Here is a 20,277-nt window from a genome sequence, read left to right as displayed (position 1 = left end):
GTTCGGTTTAGGTTTAGGGTTAGAGTTTTTGTTAGGGGTTAGGGTTAGGTTTGAGCTTATGGTAGGTTTAAAGTCTGGGTTAAGGTTAGGTTAGGGTTATGTTCAGGGTTAGGATTAGGATTCCGTTTAGGGTGAGGGTTAGGATCAGAGTTATTGTAAGGGTTAGTTTTAGGTTGACATGTGCGCCAAGGTTAAGATTATGGTTTGGTTTAGGGGTAGGGATAGGTTTAGTGTTAGGGTGAGCTTTAGTTTAGGGATAGGGTGAAGTTTAAGATAGAGTGAGGTTTAGGGTTAGGGTTATGGCTAAGGTTTGGTTTAGTTTTCAGGTTAATGTTAAGGTTGTGTTTCGTGTTAGGGTTAAGTTTACGGGTTCTGTTTACTTTTAGGGTGAGGGTTAGATTTTAGGTTAGGGTTAAGTTTAGTGTTAGGATTCGCGTTAGGGTGACGGTTTGTGTCAGGCTTTGTGGTTGGGGTGAGGGTTAGGTTTAGGGTTAGGGTTGGGTAGGGTTCGGATTATGGTTATGGTAAGGTGTTAGGGGTTAGAGATTTAGTTTAGGGTGAGGGTTTGGGTGAGTGTCTCGGTTAGTCACTGTGGTTCTGGTCATGCTTAGTTTTGGTTTATGGTTAGGGTTAGGTTTATGATCAGGTTTAGGGTTAGTGTTAGAGTTAGGGTTAAGCTTTAGGTAAGGCTTTGGTGTTTGGGGTTAGGGTTTAGGTAAGGCTTTGGTGTTTGGGGTTAGGGTTTGGGTTGGGGTTAGGGTTTGGGTTCGGGTTAGAGTTATCGTTACGGCTTAGGGTTTCTCGTTAGTGTTAGGGTTAGGGTTAGGCAGAGCATTAGGGTTAGGGTTGGAGGATACGGTTAGGGGTTAGGGTGAGGGTTATGGTTAGTTTTATGGTTAAGGTGAGGGTTTAGGGTAAGTGTTATGTTTAAGGTTAGAGTTAGGGTTAGGGTTAGGTGTAGCGTAAGTTTTCGGTTTAGGTTCAGGTTTTGAATTAGAGTTAGTGTTCTATTTAAGATCAAGGTTAGACTTAGGGTTAGGGTTAGGATTAGGTCTAGACTTAGGTTCAGGGCTAATGTAAGGCTTAGTTTTAGGGTTAGAGGTGGAGTAGCATTATGACTAGAGTTTGGTTTAAGGTTAGGGTTTGGGTTAGGTTTCGGTTTAGGGTTAAAGTTAGGGTTAGGGTTGGATGAAGTTTAGGATGGGGTGAGGGTTATTCTTATGGTTAGGGCTAGAGTTTGATTTTGTGTTCAGGTTAGTGTTAAGGTTAGGCTTAGGGTTCGGGTTCGGGTTCGGAATTTCGTTTAGGGTTAGTGTTAGGTTTAGATTCAGGGTTAGAGTGACATTTCGGTTCAGGGTGAGAGTTAAGATAAGGGTTAGGATTACGGTGAGGGTTATACTTAGTGTTAGGGGTTAGGTTTACGGTTAGGATAGGGTTAAGTTTAGGGTTCATGTTAGGGGTAGTGTTAGATTAGGGTTACTGTTCGTGTTTGGGTTAGGCTTAGGGATAAGTTTAGGGATAGCTTTAGGTTTAGGGTTGGGGATAGGTTTAGGGGTTAGGGTGAGAGTTAGCATTAGGTTTACAGTTAAGGTGAGGGTTTAGGGTAAGTGCTATGGTTAGGGTTAGTGTTAGAGTTAGGGTTAGGGTGAATTTTCAGTTAATAGTGAGGGTTAGGGTAAGGGTTAGGGTTAAGGTTTAGGTTAGATTTAGGATTAAGATTAGTGTTAGGGTTAGGTTTAGGGTCCGGGTTAGGGTAGGGGTAAGGTTAGGGTTAAGGCTAGGTTTACGGTCAGGGGTAGGGCTAGGTTAGGCTTAGGGTTAGGTTTAGAGTTAGAGTTAGTGCTAGGGGTTAGGGTTAGGTTTAGGGTTAGGTTTAGAGTTATTGTTAGGGTTCGGGTAGAGTTAAGGTTAGGGTTAAGTTTAAAGTTAGGTAAGGGTTACGTTTAGGTCAGGGTTAGGGTTATTATTAGAGATAGGGTTAGGTTTAGAGAAAGGGTTAGGGTTCGTGTGAGGGTTAGTGTTAGGTTTACAGTTAAGCTGATGTTTTACAGTGTTACGGTTAGGGTCAGGGTTAGAGTTAGGTTTAGGGTTAGGTTTAGGTGTAGGGCTTGAGTGAGGCGATAGTTTAGGGTTAGATTTAGGGTGAAGGTTAAGATTAGTGTTAGTGTAAATATTAGAGTTAGGCGTTTGTGTTAAGGTTATGATCAGGTTAAGTTTAGGTTTCGAGTTAGAGTTAGGGTTAGGTTTTGGTGTTTGTGTTAATGTTAGGGTCAGGATTAGGGTAGCTTTAGGGTTAGGGTTTGGTTTAGGGTTAGGGTTAGGGTGAAGTTGAAGTTAAGGGTCAGGGTTGAGCTTAGACTTAGCATTAGGGTTTAGGGTTAGGGTTAAGGTTAGGATAGGTTTTAGGGTTAAGATTAGTTTTAGGGTTAGGTTAAGTGTTAGGGTTAAGTCATGGTTAGGTTTAGGGCTAGTTTAAGGTTAGAGGTAAGGTTAGCTTAAGGGTAGTGTTTAGGTTTCGACGTTAGTGTGAGGGTTAGTGCTAGGTTTCCATTTGAGCTGAGTGTGTAGGGTAAGTTCTAGGGTTAGAATTAGGGTTAGAGATAGAGTTAGGGTCAGGGTTCGGGTTAAGTTTAGGGTTAGGGTTAGGTTTATGGTTAGGATTAGGGTTAGGGTCAGAGTTGGGGGATATTTAGTATTATGTTTCGTGTTAGGGTTTCGGTTAGGGTGAAGTTTATGTTAAGTGTGAGGGTTAGGGTTCGGGTTAGTTTTAGGGGTGGGTTCAGGTTAGGGTCAGGGATAGGGTTTGGGTTAGGTTTAGGGTTAGGGTTAGGGTTAGAGTTAGGTTTAGGGTTAGCTTTAGTTTTGGTTAGGGTTAGGATTTGAATGGATTTAGGTTAGGTTTAGGGTTCTGGATAGGGTGAAATTTTGGTTAAAGGTGAGGGTTCGGTTTAGGTTTAGGGTTAGAGTTTTTGTTAGGGGTTAGGGTTAGGTTTGAGCTTATGGTAGGTTTAAAGTCTGGGTTAAGGTTAGGTTAGGGTTATGTTCAGGGTTAGGATTAGGATTCCGTTTAGGGTGAGGGTTAGGATCAGAGTTATTGTAAGGGTTAGTTTTAGGTTGACATGTGCGCCAAGGTTAAGATTATGGTTTGGTTTAGGGGTAGGGATAGGTTTAGTGTTAGGGTGAGCTTTAGTTTAGGGATAGGGTGAAGTTTAAGATAGAGTGAGGTTTAGGGTTAGGGTTATGGCTAAGGTTTGGTTTAGTTTTCAGGTTAATGTTAAGGTTGTGTTTCGTGTTAGGGTTAAGTTTACGGGTTCTGTTTACTTTTAGGGTGAGGGTTAGATTTTAGGTTAGGGTTAAGTTTAGTGTTAGGGTTCGGGTTAGGGTGACGGTTTGTGTTAGGCTTTGTGGTTGGGGTGAGGGTTAGGTTTAGGGTTAGGGTTGGGTAGGGTTCGGATTATGGTTATGGTAAGGTGTTAGGGGTTAGAGATTTAGTTTAGGGTGAGGGTTTGGGTGAGTGTCTCGGTTAGTCACTGTGGTTCTGGTCATGCTTAGTTTTGGTTTATGGTTAGGGTTAGGTTTATGATCAGGTTTAGGGTTAGTGTTAGAGTTAGGGTTAAGCTTTAGGTAAGGCTTTGGTGTTTGGGGTTAGGGTTTAGGTAAGGCTTTGGTGTTTGGGGTTAGGGTTTGGGTTGGGGTTAGGGTTTGGGTTCGGGTTAGAGTTATCGTTACGGCTTAGGGTTTCTCGTTAGTGTTAGTGTTAGGGTTAGACAGAGCATTAGGGTTAGGGTTGGAGGATACGGTTAGGGGTTAGGGTGACGGTTATGGTTAGTTTTATGGTTAAGGTGAGGGTTTAGGGTAAGTGTTATGTTTAAGGTTTGAGTTATGCTTAGGGTTAGGTGTAGCGTAAGTTTTCGGTTTAGGTTCAGGTTTTGAATTAGAGTTAGTGTTCTATTTAAGATCAAGGTTAGACTTAGGGTTAGGGTTAGGATTAGGTCTAGACTTAGGTTCAGGGCTAATGTAAGGCTTAGTTTTAGGGTTAGAGGTGGAGTAGCATTATGACTAGAGTTTGGTTTAAGGTTAGGGTTTGGGTTAGGTTTCGGTTTAGGGTTAAAGTTAGGGTTAGGGTTGGATGAAGTTTAGGATGGGGTGAGGGTTATTCTTATGGTTAGGGCTAGAGTTTGATTTTGTGTTCAGGTTAGTGTTAAGGTTAGGCTTAGGGTTCGGGTTCGGGTTCGGAATTTCGTTTAGGGTTAGTGTTAGGTTTAGATTCAGGGTTAGAGTGACATTTCGGTTCAGGGTGAGAGTTAAGATAAGGGTTAGGATTACGGTGAGGGTTATACTTAGTGTTAGGGGTTAGGTTTACGGTTAGGATAGGGTTAAGTTTAGGGTTCATGTTAGGGGTAGTGTTAGATTAGGGTTACTGTTCGTGTTTGGGTTAGGCTTAGGGATAAGTTTAGGGATAGCTTTAGGTTTAGGGTTGGGGATAGGTTTAGGGGTTAGGGTGAGAGTTAGCATTAGGTTTACAGTTAAGGTGAGGGTTTAGGGTAAGTGCTATGGTTAGGGTTAGTGTTAGAGTTAGGGTTAGGGTGAATTTTCAGTTAATAGTGAGGGTTAGGGTAAGGGTTAGGGTTAAGGTTTAGGTTAGATTTAGGATTAAGATTAGTGTTAGGGTTAGGTTTAGGGTCCGGGTTAGGGTAGGGGTAAGGTTAGGGTTAAGGCTAGGTTTACGGTCAGGGGTAGGGCTAGGTTAGGGTTAGGGTTAGGTTTAGAGTTAGAGTTAGTGCTAGGGGTTAGGGTTAGGTTTAGGGTTAGGTTTAGAGTTATTGTTAGGGTTAGGGTAGAGTTAAGGTTAGGGTTAAGTTTAAAGTTAGGTAAGGGTTACGTTTAGGTCAGGGTTAGGGTTATTATTAGAGATAGGGTTAGGTTTAGAGAAAGGGTTAGGGTTCGTGTGAGGGTTAGTGTTAGGTTTACAGTTAAGCTGATGTTTTACAGTGTTACGGTTAGGGTCAGGGTTAGAGTTAGGTTTAGGGTTAGGTTTAGGTGTAGGGCTTGAGTGAGGCGATAGTTTAGGGTTAGATTTAGGGTGAAGGTTAAGATTAGTGTTAGTGTAAATATTAGAGTTAGGCGTTTGTGTTAAGGTTATGATCAGGTTAAGTTTAGGTTTCGAGTTAGAGTTAGGGTTAGGTTTTGGTGTTTGTGTTAATGTTAGGGTCAGGATTAGGGTAGCTTTAGGGTTAGGGTTTGGTTTAGGGTTAGGGTTAGGGTGAAGTTGAAGTTAAGGGTCAGGGTTGAGCTTAGACTTAGCATTAGGGTTTAGGGTTAGGGTTAAGGTTAGGATAGGTTTTAGGGTTAAGATTAGTTTTAGGGTTAGGTTAAGTGTTAGGGTTAAGTCATGGTTAGGTTTAGGGCTAGTTTAAGGTTAGAGGTAAGGTTAGCTTAAGGGTAGTGTTTAGGTTTCGACGTTAGTGTGAGGGTTAGTGCTAGGTTTCCATTTGAGCTGAGTGTGTAGGGTAAGTTCTAGGGTTAGAATTAGGGTTAGAGATAGAGTTAGGGTCAGGGTTCGGGTTAAGTTTAGGGTTAGGGTTAGGTTTATGGTTAGGATTAGGGTTAGGGTCAGAGTTGGGGGATATTTAGTATTACGTTTCGTGTTAGGGTTTCGGTTAGGGTGAAGTTTATGTTAAGTGTGAGGGTTAGGGTTCGGGTTAGTTTTAGGGGTGGGTTCAGGTTAGGGTCAGGGATAGGGTTTGGGTTAGGTTTAGGGTTATGGTTAGGGTTAGAGTTAGGTTTAGGGTTAGCTTTAGTTTTGGTTAGGGTTAGGATTTGAATGGATTTAGGTTAGGTTTAGGGTTCTGGATAGGGTGAAATTTTGGTTAAAGGTGAGGGTTCGGTTTAGGTTTAGGGTTAGAGTTTTTGTTAGGGGTTAGGGTTAGGTTTGAGCTTATGGTAGGTTTAAAGTCTGGGTTAAGGTTAGGTTAGGGTTATGTTCAGGGTTAGGATTAGGATTCCGTTTAGGGTGAGGGTTAGGATCAGAGTTATTGTAAGGGTTAGTTTTAGGTTGACATGTGCGCCAAGGTTAAGATTATGGTTTGGTTTAGGGGTAGGGATAGGTTTAGTGTTAGGGTGAGCTTTAGTTTAGGGATAGGGTGAAGTTTAAGATAGAGTGAGGTTTAGGGTTAGGGTTATGGCTAAGGTTTGGTTTAGTTTTCAGGTTAATGTTAAGGTTGTGTTTCGTGTTAGGGTTAAGTTTACGGGTTCTGTTTACTTTTAGGGTGAGGGTTAGATTTTAGGTTAGGGTTAAGTTTAGTGTTAGGGTTCGGGTTAGGGTGACGGTTTGTGTTAGGCTTTGTGGTTGGGGTGAGGGTTAGGTTTAGGGTTAGGGTTGGGTAGGGTTCGGATTATGGTTATGGTAAGGTGTTAGGGGTTAGAGATTTAGTTTAGGGTGAGGGTTTGGGTGAGTGTCTCGGTTAGTCACTGTGGTTCTGGTCATGCTTAGTTTTGGTTTATGGTTAGGGTTAGGTTTATGATCAGGTTTAGGGTTAGTGTTAGAGTTAGGGTTAAGCTTTAGGTAAGGCTTTGGTGTTTGGGGTTAGGGTTTAGGTAAGGCTTTGGTGTTTGGGGTTAGGGTTTGGGTTGGGGTTAGGGTTTGGGTTCGGGTTAGAGTTATCGTTACGGCTTAGGGTTTCTCGTTAGTGTTAGTGTTAGGGTTAGACAGAGCATTAGGGTTAGGGTTGGAGGATACGGTTAGGGGTTAGGGTGACGGTTATGGTTAGTTTTATGGTTAAGGTGAGGGTTTAGGGTAAGTGTTATGTTTAAGGTTAGAGTTAGGGTTAGGGTTAGGTGTAGCGTAAATTTTCGGTTTAGGTTCAGGTTTTGAATTAGAGTTAGTGTTCTATTTAAGATCAAGGTTAGACTTAGGGTTAGGGTTAGGATTAGGTCTAGACTTAGGTTCAGGGCTAATGTAAGGCTTAGTTTTAGGGTTAGAGGTGGAGTAGCATTATGACTAGAGTTTGGTTTAAGGTTAGGGTTTGGGTTAGGTTTAGGTTTAGGGTTAAAGTTAGGGTTAGGGTTGGATGAAGTTTAGGATGGGGTGAGGGTTATTCTTATGGTTAGGGCTAGAGTTTGATTTTGTGTTCAGGTTAGTGTTAAGGTTAGGCTTAGGGTTCGGGTTCGGGTTCGGAATTTCGTTTAGGGTTAGTGTTAGGTTTAGATTCAGGGTTAGAGTGACATTTCGGTTCAGGGGGAGGGTTAAGATAAGGGTTAGGATTACGGTGAGGATTATACTTAGTGTTAGAGGTTAGGTTTACGGTTAGGATAGGGTTAAGTTTAGGGTTCATGTTAGGGTTAGTGTTAGATTAGGGTTACTGTTCGTGTTTGGGTTAGGCTTAGGGATAAGTTTAGGGATAGCTTTAGGTTTAGGGTTGGGGATAGGTTTAGGGGTTAGGGTGAGAGTTAGCATTAGGTTTACAGTTAAGGTGAGGGTTTAGGGTAAGTGCTATGGTTAGGGTTAGTGTTAGAGTTAGGGTTAGGGTGAATTTTCAGTTAATAGTGAGGGTTAGGGTAAGGGTTAGGGTTAAGGTTTAGGTTAGATTTAGGATTAAGATTAGTGTTAGGGTTAGGTTTAGGGTCCGGGTTAGGGTAGGGGTAAGGTTAGGGTTAAGGCTAGGTTTACGGTCAGGGGTAGGGCTAGGTTAGGGTTAGGGTTAGCTTTAGAGTTAGAGTTAGTGCTAGGGGTTAGGGTTAGGTTTAGGGTTAGGTTTAGAGTTATTGTTAGGGTTCGGGTAGAGTTAAGGTTAGGGTTAAGTTTAAAGTTAGGTAAGGGTTACGTTTAGGTCAGGGTTAGGGTTATTATTAGAGATAGGGTTAGGTTTAGAGAAAGGGTTAGGGTTCGTGTGAGGGTTAGTGTTAGATTTACAGTTAAGCTGATGTTTTACAGTGTTACGGTTAGGGTCAGGGTTAGAGTTAGGTTTAGGTGTAGGGCTTGAGTGAGGCGATAGTTTAGGGTTAGATTTAGGGTGAAGGTTAAGATTAGTGTTAGTGTAAATATTAGAGTTAGGCGTTTGTGTTAAGGTTATGATCAGGTTAAGTTTAGGTTTCGAGTTAGAGTTAGGGTTAGGTTTTGGTGTTTGTGTTAATGTTAGGGTCAGGATTAGGGTAGCTTTAGGGTTAGGGTTTGGTTTAGGGTTAGGGTTAGGGTGAAGTTGAAGTTAAGGGTCAGGGTTGAGCTTAGACTTAGCATTAGGGTTTAGGGTTAGGGTTAAGGTTAGGATAGGTTTTAGGGTTAAGATTAGTTTTAGGGTTAGGTTAAGTGTTAGGGTTAAGTCATGGTTAGGTTTAGGGCTAGTTTAAGGTTAGAGGTAAGGTTAGCTTAAGGGTAGTGTTTAGGTTTCGACGTTAGTGTGAGGGTTAGTGCTAGGTTTCCATTTGAGCTGAGTGTGTAGGGTAAGTTCTAGGGTTAGAATTAGGGTTAGAGATAGAGTTAGGGTCAGGGTTCGGGTTAAGTTTAGGGTTAGGGTTAGGTTTATGGTTAGGATTAGGGTTAGGGTCAGAGTTGGGGGATATTTAGTATTACGTTTCGTGTTAGGGTTTCGGTTAGGGTGAAGTTTATGTTAAGTGTGAGGGTTAGGGTTCGGGTTAGTTTTAGGGGTGGGTTCAGGTTAGGGTCAGGGATAGGGTTTGGGTTAGGTTTAGGGTTAGGGTTAGGGTTAGAGTTAGGTTTAGGGTTAGCTTTAGTTTTGGTTAGGGTTAGGATTTGAATGGATTTAGGTTAGGTTTAGGGTTCTGGATAGGGTGAAATTTTGGTTAAAGGTGAGGGTTCGGTTTAGGTTTAGGGTTAGAGTTATTGTTAGGGGTTAGGGTTAGGTTTGAGCTTATGGTAGGTTTAAAGTCTGGATTAAGGTTAGGTTAGGGTTATGGTCAGGGTTAGGATTAGGATTCCGTTTAGGGTGAGGGTTAGGATCAGAGTTATTGTAAGGGTTAGTTTTAGGTTGACATGTGCGCCAAGGTTAAGGTTATGGTTTGGTTTAGGGGTAGGGATAGGTTTAGTGTTAGGGTGAGCTTTAGTTTAGGGATAGGGTGAAGTTTAAGATAGAGTGAGGTTTAGGGTTAGGGTTATGGCTAAGGTTTGGTTTAGTTTTCAGGTTAATGTTAAGGTTGTGTTTCGTGTTAGGGTTAAGTTTACGGGTTCTGTTTACTTTTAGGGTGAGGGTTAGATTTTAGGTTAGGGTTAAGTTTAGTGTTAGGATTCGCGTTAGGGTGACGGTTTGTGTCAGGCTTTGTGGTTGGGGTGAGGGTTAGGTTTAGGGTTAGGGTTGGGTAGGGTTCGGATTATGGTTATGGTAAGGTGTTAGGGGTTAGAGATTTAGTTTAGGGTGAGGGTTTGGGTGAGTGTCTCGGTTAGTCACTGTGGTTCTGGTCATGCTTAGTTTTGGTTTATGGTTAGGGTTAGGTTTATGATCAGGTTTAGGGTTAGTGTTAGAGTTAGGGTTAAGCTTTAGGTAAGGCTTTGGTGTTTGGGGTTAGGGTTTAGGTAAGGCTTTGGTGTTTGGGGTTAGGGTTTGGGTTGGGGTTAGGGTTTGGGTTCGGGTTAGAGTTATCGTTACGGCTTAGGGTTTCTCGTTAGTGTTAGGGTTAGGGTTAGGCAGAGCATTAGGGTTAGGGTTGGAGGATACGGTTAGGGGTTAGGGTGAGGGTTATGGTTAGTTTTATGGTTAAGGTGAGGGTTTAGGGTAAGTGTTATGTTTAAGGTTAGAGTTAGGGTTAGGGTTAGGTGTAGCGTAAGTTTTCGGTTTAGGTTCAGGTTTTGAATTAGAGTTAGTGTTCTATTTAAGATCAAGGTTAGACTTAGGGTTAGGGTTAGGATTAGGTCTAGACTTAGGTTCAGGGCTAATGTAAGGCTTAGTTTTAGGGTTAGAGGTGGAGTAGCATTATGACTAGAGTTTGGTTTAAGGTTAGGGTTTGGGTTAGGTTTCGGTTTAGGGTTAAAGTTAGGGTTAGGGTTGGATGAAGTTTAGGATGGGGTGAGGGTTATTCTTATGGTTAGGGCTAGAGTTTGATTTTGTGTTCAGGTTAGTGTTAAGGTTAGGCTTAGGGTTCGGGTTCGGGTTCGGAATTTCGTTTAGGGTTAGTGTTAGGTTTAGTTTCAGGGTTAGAGTGACATTTCGGTTCAGGGTGAGAGTTAAGATAAGGGTTAGGATTACGGTGAGGGTTATACTTAGTGTTAGGGGTTAGGTTTACGGTTAGGATAGGGTTAAGTTTAGGGTTCATGTTAGGGGTAGTGTTAGATTAGGGTTACTGTTCGTGTTTGGGTTAGGCTTAGGGATAAGTTTAGGGATAGCTTTAGGTTTAGGGTTGGGGATAGGTTTAGGGGTTAGGGTGAGAGTTAGCATTAGGTTTACAGTTAAGGTGAGGGTTTAGGGTAAGTGCTATGGTTAGGGTTAGTGTTAGAGTTAGGGTTAGGGTGAATTTTCAGTTAATAGTGAGGGTTAGGGTAAGGGTTAGGGTTAAGGTTTAGGTTAGATTTAGGATTAAGATTAGTGTTAGGGTTAGGTTTTTGGTCCGGGTTAGGGTAGGGGTAAGGTTAGGGTTAAGGCTAGGTTTACGGTCAGGGGTAGGGCTAGGTTAGGCTTAGGGTTAGGTTTAGAGTTAGAGTTAGTGCTAGGGGTTAGGGTTAGGTTTAGGGTTAGGTTTAGAGTTATTGTTAGGGTTCGGGTAGAGTTAAGGTTAGGGTTAAGTTTAAAGTTAGGTAAGGGTTACGTTTAGGTCAGGGTTAGGGTTATTATTAGAGATAGGGTTAGGTTTAGAGAAAGGGTTAGGGTTCGTGTGAGGGTTAGTGTTAGGTTTACAGTTAAGCTGATGTTTTACAGTGTTACGGTTAGGGTCAGGGTTAGAGTTAGGTTTAGGGTTAGGTTTAGGTGTAGGGCTTGAGTGAGGCGATAGTTTAGGGTTAGATTTAGGGTGAAGGTTAACATTAGTGTTAGTGTAAATATTAGAGTTAGGCGTTTGTGTTAAGGTTATGATCAGGTTAAGTTTAGGTTTCGAGTTAGAGTTAGGGTTAGGTTTTGGTGTTTGTGTTAATGTTAGGGTCAGGATTAGGGTAGCTTTAGGGTTAGGGTTTGGTTTAGGGTTAGGGTTAGGGTGAAGTTGAAGTTAAGGGTCAGGGTTGAGCTTAGACTTAGCATTAGGGTTTAGGGTTAGGGTTAAGGTTAGGATAGGTTTTAGGGTTAAGATTAGTTTTAGGGTTAGGTTAAGTGTTAGGGTTAAGTCATGGTTAGGTTTAGGGCTAGTTTAAGGTTAGAGGTAAGGTTAGCTTAAGGGTAGTGTTTAGGTTTCGACGTTAGTGTGAGGGTTAGTGCTAGGTTTCCATTTGAGCTGAGTGTGTAGGGTAAGTTCTAGGGTTAGAATTAGGGTTAGAGATAGAGTTAGGGTCAGGGTTCGGGTTAAGTTTAGGGTTAGGGTTAGGTTTATGGTTAGGATTAGGGTTAGGGTCAGAGTTGGGGGATATTTAGTATTACGTTTCGTGTTAGGGTTTCGGTTAGGGTGAAGTTTATGTTAAGTGTGAGGGTTAGGGTTCGGGTTAGTTTTAGGGGTGGGTTCAGGTTAGGGTCAGGGATAGGGTTTGGGTTAGGTTTAGGGTTAGGGTTAGGGTTAGAGTTAGGTTTAGGGTTAGCTTTAGTTTTGGTTAGGGTTAGGATTTGAATGGATTTAGGTTAGGTTTAGGGTTCTGGATAGGGTGAAATTTTGGTTAAAGGTGAGGGTTCGGTTTAGGTTTAGGGTTAGAGTTATTGTTAGGGGTTAGGGTTAGGTTTGAGCTTATGGTAGGTTTAAAGTCTGGATTAAGGTTAGGTTAGGGTTATGGTCAGGGTTAGGATTAGGATTCCGTTTAGGGTGAGGGTTAGGATCAGAGTTATTGTAAGGGTTAGTTTTAGGTTGACATGTGCGCCAAGGTTAAGGTTATGGTTTGGTTTAGGGGTAGGGATAGGTTTAGTGTTAGGGTGAGCTTTAGTTTAGGGATAGGGTGAAGTTTAAGATAGAGTGAGGTTTAGGGTTAGGGTTATGGCTAAGGTTTGGTTTAGTTTTCAGGTTAATGTTAAGGTTGTGTTTCGTGTTAGGGTTAAGTTTACGGGTTCTGTTTACTTTTAGGGTGAGGGTTAGATTTTAGGTTAGGGTTAAGTTTAGTGTTAGGATTCGCGTTAGGGTGACGGTTTGTGTCAGGCTTTGTGGTTGGGGTGAGGGTTAGGTTTAGGGTTAGGGTTGGGTAGGGTTCGGATTATGGTTATGGTAAGGTGTTAGGGGTTAGAGATTTAGTTTAGGGTGAGGGTTTGGGTGAGTGTCTCGGTTAGTCACTGTGGTTCTGGTCATGCTTAGTTTTGGTTTATGGTTAGGGTTAGGTTTATGATCAGGTTTAGGGTTAGTGTTAGAGTTAGGGTTAAGCTTTAGGTAAGGCTTTGGTGTTTGGGGTTAGGGTTTAGGTAAGGCTTTGGTGTTTGGGGTTAGGGTTTGGGTTGGGGTTAGGGTTTGGGTTCGGGTTAGAGTTATCGTTACGGCTTAGGGTTTCTCGTTAGTGTTAGGGTTAGGGTTAGGCAGAGCATTAGGGTTAGGGTTGGAGGATACGGTTAGGGGTTAGGGTGAGGGTTATGGTTAGTTTTATGGTTAAGGTGAGGGTTTAGGGTAAGTGTTATGTTTAAGGTTAGAGTTAGGGTTAGGGTTAGGTGTAGCGTAAGTTTTCGGTTTAGGTTCAGGTTTTGAATTAGAGTTAGTGTTCTATTTAAGATCAAGGTTAGACTTAGGGTTAGGGTTAGGATTAGGTCTAGACTTAGGTTCAGGGCTAATGTAAGGCTTAGTTTTAGGGTTAGAGGTGGAGTAGCATTATGACTAGAGTTTGGTTTAAGGTTAGGGTTTGGGTTAGGTTTCGGTTTAGGGTTAAAGTTAGGGTTAGGGTTGGATGAAGTTTAGGATGGGGTGAGGGTTATTCTTATGGTTAGGGCTAGAGTTTGATTTTGTGTTCAGGTTAGTGTTAAGGTTAGGCTTAGGGTTCGGGTTCGGGTTCGGAATTTCGTTTAGGGTTAGTGTTAGGTTTAGATTCAGGGTTAGAGTGACATTTCGGTTCAGGGTGAGAGTTAAGATAAGGGTTAGGATTACGGTGAGGGTTATACTTAGTGTTAGGGGTTAGGTTTACGGTTAGGATAGGGTTAAGTTTAGGGTTCATGTTAGGGGTAGTGTTAGATTAGGGTTACTGTTCGTGTTTGGGTTAGGCTTAGGGATAAGTTTAGGGATAGCTTTAGGTTTAGGGTTGGGGATAGGTTTAGGGGTTAGGGTGAGAGTTAGCATTAGGTTTACAGTTAAGGTGAGGGTTTAGGGTAAGTGCTATGGTTAGGGTTAGTGTTAGAGTTAGGGTTAGGGTGAATTTTCAGTTAATAGTGAGGGTTAGGGTAAGGGTTAGGGTTAAGGTTTAGGTTAGATTTAGGATTAAGATTAGTGTTAGGGTTAGGTTTTTGGTCCGGGTTAGGGTAGGGGTAAGGTTAGGGTTAAGGCTAGGTTTACGTTCAGGGGTAGGGCTAGGTTAGGCTTAGGGTTAGGTTTAGAGTTAGAGTTAGTGCTAGGGGTTAGGGTTAGGTTTAGGGTTAGGTTTAGAGTTATTGTTAGGGTTCGGGTAGAGTTAAGGTTAGGGTTAAGTTTAAAGTTAGGTAAGGGTTACGTTTAGGTCAGGGTTAGGGTTATTATTAGAGATAGGGTTAGGTTTAGAGAAAGGGTTAGGGTTCGTGTGAGGGTTAGTGTTAGGTTTACAGTTAAGCTGATGTTTTACAGTGTTACGGTTAGGGTCAGGGTTAGAGTTAGGTTTAGGGTTAGGTTTAGGTGTAGGGCTTGAGTGAGGCGATAGTTTAGGGTTAGATTTAGGGTGAAGGTTAAGATTAGTGTTAGTGTAAATATTAGAGTTAGGCGTTTGTGTTAAGGTTATGATCAGGTTAAGTTTAGGTTTCGAGTTAGAGTTAGGGTTAGGTTTTGGTGTTTGTGTTAATGTTAGGGTCAGGATTAGGGTAGCTTTAGGGTTAGGGTTTGGTTTAGGGTTAGGGTTAGGGTGAAGTTGAAGTTAAGGGTCAGGGTTGAGCTTAGACTTAGCATTAGGGTTTAGGGTTAGGGTTAAGGTTAGGATAGGTTTTAGGGTTAAGATTAGTTTTAGGGTTAGGTTAAGTGTTAGGGTTAAGTCATGGTTAGGTTTAGGGCTAGTTTAAGGTTAGAGGTAAGGTTAGCTTAAGGGTAGTGTTTAGGTTTCGACGTTAGTGTGAGGGTTAGTGCTAGGTTTCCATTTGAGCTGAGTGTGTAGGGTAAGTTCTAGGGTTAGAATTAGGGTTAGAGATAGAGTTAGGGTCAGGGTTCGGGTTAAGTTTAGGGTTAGGGTTAGGTTTATGGTTAGGATTAGGGTTAGGGTCAGAGTTGGGGGATATTTAGTATTACGTTTCGTGTTAGGGTTTCGGTTAGGGTGAAGTTTATGTTAAGTGTGAGGGTTAGGGTTCGGGTTAGTTTTAGGGGTGGGTTCAGGTTAGGGTCAGGGATAGGGTTTGGGTTAGGTTTAGGGTTAGGGTTAGGGTTAGAGTTAGGTTTAGGGTTAGCTTTAGTTTTGGTTAGGGTTAGGATTTGAATGGATTTAGGTTAGGTTTAGGGTTCTGGATAGGGTGAAATTTTGGTTAAAGGTGAGGGTTCGGTTTAGGTTTAGGGTTAGAGTTATTGTTAGGGGTTAGGGTTAGGTTTGAGCTTATGGTAGGTTTAAAGTCTGGATTAAGGTTAGGTTAGGGTTATGGTCAGGGTTAGGATTAGGATTCCGTTTAGGGTGAGGGTTAGGATCAGAGTTATTGTAAGGGTTAGTTTTAGGTTGACATGTGCGCCAAGGTTAAGGTTATGGTTTGGTTTAGGGGTAGGGATAGGTTTAGTGTTAGGGTGAGCTTTAGTTTAGGGATAGGGTGAAGTTTAAGATAGAGTGAGGTTTAGGGTTAGGGTTATGGCTAAGGTTTGGTTTAGTTTTCAGGTTAATGTTAAGGTTGTGTTTCGTGTTAGGGTTAAGTTTACGGGTTCTGTTTACTTTTAGGGTGAGGGTTAGATTTTAGGTTAGGGTTAAGTTTAGTGTTAGGATTCGCGTTAGGGTGACGGTTTGTGTCAGGCTTTGTGGTTGGGGTGAGGGTTAGGTTTAGGGTTAGGGTTGGGTAGGGTTCGGATTATGGTTATGGTAAGGTGTTAGGGGTTAGAGATTTAGTTTAGGGTGAGGGTTTGGGTGAGTGTCTCGGTTAGTCACTGTGGTTCTGGTCATGCTTAGTTTTGGTTTATGGTTAGGGTTAGGTTTATGATCAGGTTTAGGGTTAGTGTTAGAGTTAGGGTTAAGCTTTAGGTAAGGCTTTGGTGTTTGGGGTTAGGGTTTAGGTAAGGCTTTGGTGTTTGGGGTTAGGGTTTGGGTTGGGGTTAGGGTTTGGGTTCGGGTTAGAGTTATCGTTACGGCTTAGGGTTTCTCGTTAGTGTTAGGGTTAGGGTTAGGCAGAGCATTAGGGTTAGGGTTGGAGGATACGGTTAGGGGTTAGGGTGAGGGTTATGGTTAGTTTTATGGTTAAGGTGAGGGTTTAGGGTAAGTGTTATGTTTAAGGTTAGAGTTAGGGTTAGGGTTAGGTGTAGCGTAAGTTTTCGGTTTAGGTTCAGGTTTTGAATTAGAGTTAGTGTTCTATTTAAGATCAAGGTTAGACTTAGGGTTAGGGTTAGGATTAGGTCTAGACTTAGGTTCAGGGCTAATGTAAGGCTTAGTTTTAGGGTTAGAGGTGGAGTAGCATTATGACTAGAGTTTGGTTTAAGGTTAGGGTTTGGGTTAGGTTTCGGTTTAGGGTTAAAGTTAGGGTTAGGGTTGGATGAAGTTTAGGATGGGGTGAGGGTTATTCTTATGGTTAGGGCTAGAGTTTGATTTTGTGTTCAGGTTAGTGTTAAGGTTAGGCTTAGGGTTCGGGTTCGGGTTCGGAATTTCGTTTAGGGTTAGTGTTAGGTTTAGATTCAGGGTTAGAGTGACATTTCGGTTCAGGGTGAGAGTTAAGATAAGGGTTAGGATTACGGTGAGGGTTATACTTAGTGTTAGGGGTTAGGTTTACGGTTAGGATAGGGTTAAGTTTAGGGTTCATGTTAGGGGTAGTGTTAGATTAGGGTTACTGTTCGTGTTTGGGTTAGGCTTAGGGATAAGTTTAGGGATAGCTTTAGGTTTAGGGTTGGGGATAGGTTTAGGGGTTAGGGTGAGAGTTAGCATTAGGTTTACAGTTAAGGTGAGGGTTTAGGGTAAGTGCTATGGTTAGGGTTAGTGTTAGAGTTAGGGTTAGGGTGAATTTTCAGTTAATAGTGAGGGTTAGGGTAAGGGTTAGGGTTAAGGTTTAGGTTAGATTTAGGATTAAGATTAGTGTTAGGGTTAGGTTTTTGGTCCGGGTTAGGGTAGGGGTAAGGTTAGGGTTAAGGCTAGGTTTACGGTCAGGGGTAGGGCTAGGTTAGGCTTAGGGTTAGGTTTAGAGTTAGAGTTAGTGCTAGGGGTTAGGGTTAGGTTTAGGGTTAGGTTTAGAGTTATTGTTAGGGTTCGGGTAGAGTTAAGGTTAGGGTTAAGTTTAAAGTTAGGTAAGGGTTACGTTTAGGTCAGGGTTAGGGTTATTATTAGAGATAGGGTTAGGTTTAGAGAAAGGGTTAGGGTTCGTGTGAGGGTTAGTGTTAGGTTTACAGTTAAGCTGATGTTTTACAGTGTTACGGTTAGGGTCAGGGTTAGAGTTAGGTTTAGGGTTAGGTTTAGGTGTAGGGCTTGAGTGAGGCGATAGTTTAGGGTTAGATTTAGGGTGAAGGTTAAGATTAGTGTTAGTGTAAATATTAGAGTTAGGCGTTTGTGTTAAGGTTATGATCAGGTTAAGTTTAGGTTTCGAGTTAGAGTTAGGGTTAGGTTTTGGTGTTTGTGTTAATGTTAGGGTCAGGATTAGGGTAGCTTTAGGGTTAGGGTTTGGTTTAGGGTTAGGGTTAGGGTGAAGTTGAAGTTAAGGGTCAGGGTTGAGCTTAGACTTAGCATTAGGGTTTAGGGTTAGGGTTAAGGTTAGGATAGGTTTTAGGGTTAAGATTAGTTTTAGGGTTAGGTTAAGTGTTAGGGTTAAGTCATGGTTAGGTTTAGGGCTAGTTTAAGGTTAGAGGTAAGGTTAGCTTAAGGGTAGTGTTTAGGTTTCGACGTTAGTGTGAGGGTTAGTGCTAGGTTTCCATTTGAGCTGAGTGTGTAGGGTAAGTTCTAGGGTTAGAATTAGGGTTAGAGATAGAGTTAGGGTCAGGGTTCGGGTTAAGTTTAGGGTTAGGGTTAGGTTTATGGTTAGGATTAGGGTTAGGGTCAGAGTTGGGGGATATTTAGTATTACGTTTCGTGTTAGGGTTTCGCTTAGGGTGAAGTTTATGTTAAGTGTGAGGGTTAGGGTTCGGGTTAGTTTTAGGGGTGGGTTCAGGTTAGGGTCAGGGATAGGGTTTGGGTTAGGTTTAGGGTTAGGGTTAGGGTTAGAGTTAGGTTTAGGGTTAGCTTTAGTTTTGGTTAGGGTTAGGATTTGAATGGATTTAGGTTAGGTTTAGGGTTCTGGATAGGGTGAAATTTTGGTTAAAGGTGAGGGTTCGGTTTAGGTTTAGGGTTAGAGTTTTTGTTAGGGGTTAGGGTTAGGTTTGAGCTTATGGTAGGTTTAAAGTCTGGGTTAAGGTTAGGTTAGGGTTATGTTCAGGGTTAGGATTAGGATTCCGTTTAGGGTGAGGGTTAGGATCAGAGTTATTGTAAGGGTTAGTTTTAGGTTGACATGTGCGCCAAGGTTAAGATTATGGTTTGGTTTAGGGGTAGGGATAGGTTTAGTGTTAGGGTGAGCTTTAGTTTAGGGATAGGGTGAAGTTTAAGATAGAGTGAGGTTTAGGGTTAGGGTTATGGCTAAGGTTTGGTTTAGTTTTCAGGTTAATGTTAAGGTTGTGTTTCGTGTTAGGGTTAAGTTTACGGGTTCTGTTTACTTTTAGGGTGAGGGTTAGATTTTAGGTTAGGGTTAAGTTTAGTGTTAGGGTTCGGGTTAGGGTGACGGTTTGTGTTAGGCTTTGTGGTTGGGGTGAGGGTTAGGTTTAGGGTTAGGGTTGGGTAGGGTTCGGATTATGGTTATGGTAAGGTGTTAGGGGTTAGAGATTTAGTTTAGGGTGAGGGTTTGGGTGAGTGTCTCGGTTAGTCACTGTGGTTCTGGTCATGCTTAGTTTTGGTTTATGGTTAGGGTTAGGTTTATGATCAGGTTTAGGGTTAGTGTTAGAGTTAGGGTTAAGCTTTAGGTAAGGCTTTGGTGTTTGGGGTTAGGGTTTAGGTAAGGCTTTGGTGTTTGGGGTTAGGGTTTGGGTTGGGGTTAGGGTTTGGGTTCGGGTTAGAGTTATCGTTACGGCTTAGGGTTTCTCGTTAGTGTTAGTGTTAGGGTTAGACAGAGCATTAGGGTTAGGGTTGGAGGATACGGTTAGGGGTTAGGGTGACGGTTATGGTTAGTTTTATGGTTAAGGTGAGGGTTTAGGGTAAGTGTTATGTTTAAGGTTAGAGTTAGGGTTAGGGTTAGGTGTAGCGTAAATTTTCGGTTTAGGTTCAGGTTTTGAATTAGAGTTAGTGTTCTATTTAAGATCAAGGTTAGACTTAGGGTTAGGGTTAGGATTAGGTCTAGACTTAGGTTCAGGGCTAATGTAAGGCTTAGTTTTAGGGTTAGAGGTGGAGTAGCATTATGACTAGAGTTTGGTTTAAGGTTAGGGTTTGGGTTAGGTTTAGGTTTAGGGTTAAAGTTAGGGTTAGGGTTGGATGAAGTTTAGGATGGGGTGAGGGTTATTCTTATGGTTAGGGCTAGAGTTTGATTTTGTGTTCAGGTTAGTGTTAAGGTTAGGCTTAGGGTTCGGGTTCGGGTTCGGAATTTCGTTTAGGGTTAGTGTTAGGTTTAGATTCAGGGTTAGAGTGACATTTCGGTTCAGGGGGAGGGTTAAGATAAGGGTTAGGATTACGGTGAGGATTATACTTAGTGTTAGAGGTTAGGTTTACGGTTAGGATAGGGTTAAGTTTAGGGTTCATGTTAGGGTTAGTGTTAGATTAGGGTTACTGTTCGTGTTTGGGTTAGGCTTAGGGATAAGTTTAGGGATAGCTTTAGGTTTAGGGTTGGGGATAGGTTTAGGGGTTAGGGTGAGAGTTAGCATTAGGTTTACAGTTAAGGTGAGGGTTTAGGGTAAGTGCTATGGTTAGGGTTAGTGTTAGAGTTAGGGTTAGGGTGAATTTTCAGTTAATAGTGAGGGTTAGGGTAAGGGTTAGGGTTAAGGTTTAGGTTAGATTTAGGATTAAGATTAGTGTTAGGGTTAGGTTTAGGGTCCGGGTTAGGGTAGGGGTAAGGTTAGGGTTAAGGCTAGGTTTACGGTCAGGGGTAGGGCTAGGTTAGGCTTAGGGTTAGGTTTAGAGTTAGAGTTAGTGCTAGGGGTTAGGGTTAGGTTTAGGGTTAGGTTTAGAGTTATTGTTAGGGTTCGGGTAGAGTTAAGGTTAGGGTTAAGTTTAAAGTTAGGTAAGGGTTACGTTTAGGTCAGGGTTAGGGTTATTATTAGAGATAGGGTTAGGTTTAGAGAAAGGGTTAGGGTTCGTGTGAGGGTTAGTGTTAGGTTTACAGTTAAGCTGATGTTTTACAGTGTTACGGTTAGGGTCAGGGTTAGAGTTAGGTTTAGGGTTAGGTTTAGGTGTAGGGCTTGAGTGAGGCGATAGTTTAGGGTTAGATTTAGGGTGAAGGTTAAGATTAGTGTTAGTGTAAATATTAGAGTTAGGCGTTTGTGTTAAGGTTATGATCAGGTTAAGTTTAGGTTTCGAGTTAGAGTTAGGGTTAGGTTTTGGTGTTTGTGTTAATGTTAGGGTCAGGATTAGGGTAGCTTTAGGGTTAGGGTTTGGTTTAGGGTTAGGGTTAGGGTGAAGTTGAAGTTAAGGGTCAGGGTTGAGCTTAGACTTAGCATTAGGGTTTAGGGTTAGGGTTAAGGTTAGGATAGGTTTTAGGGTTAAGATTAGTTTTAGGCTTAGGTTAAGTGTTAGGGTTAAGTCATGGTTAGGTTTAGGGCTAGTTTAAGGTTAGAGGTAAGGTTAGCTTAAGGGTAGTGTTTAGGTTTCGACGTTAGTGTGAGGGTTAGTGCTAGGTTTCCATTTGAGCTGAGTGTGTAGGGTAAGTTCTAGGGTTAGAATTAGGGTTAGAGATAGAGTTAGGGTCAGGGTTCGGGTTAAGTTTAGGGTTAGGGT

Source organism: Elephas maximus (genome assembly GCF_024166365.1).
Source record: "Elephas maximus indicus isolate mEleMax1 chromosome Y unlocalized genomic scaffold, mEleMax1 primary haplotype SUPER_Y_unloc_1, whole genome shotgun sequence".
Lineage (NCBI taxonomy): Eukaryota > Metazoa > Chordata > Mammalia > Proboscidea > Elephantidae > Elephas > Elephas maximus.
Note: the sequence above shows the minus strand (reverse complement) of the source record.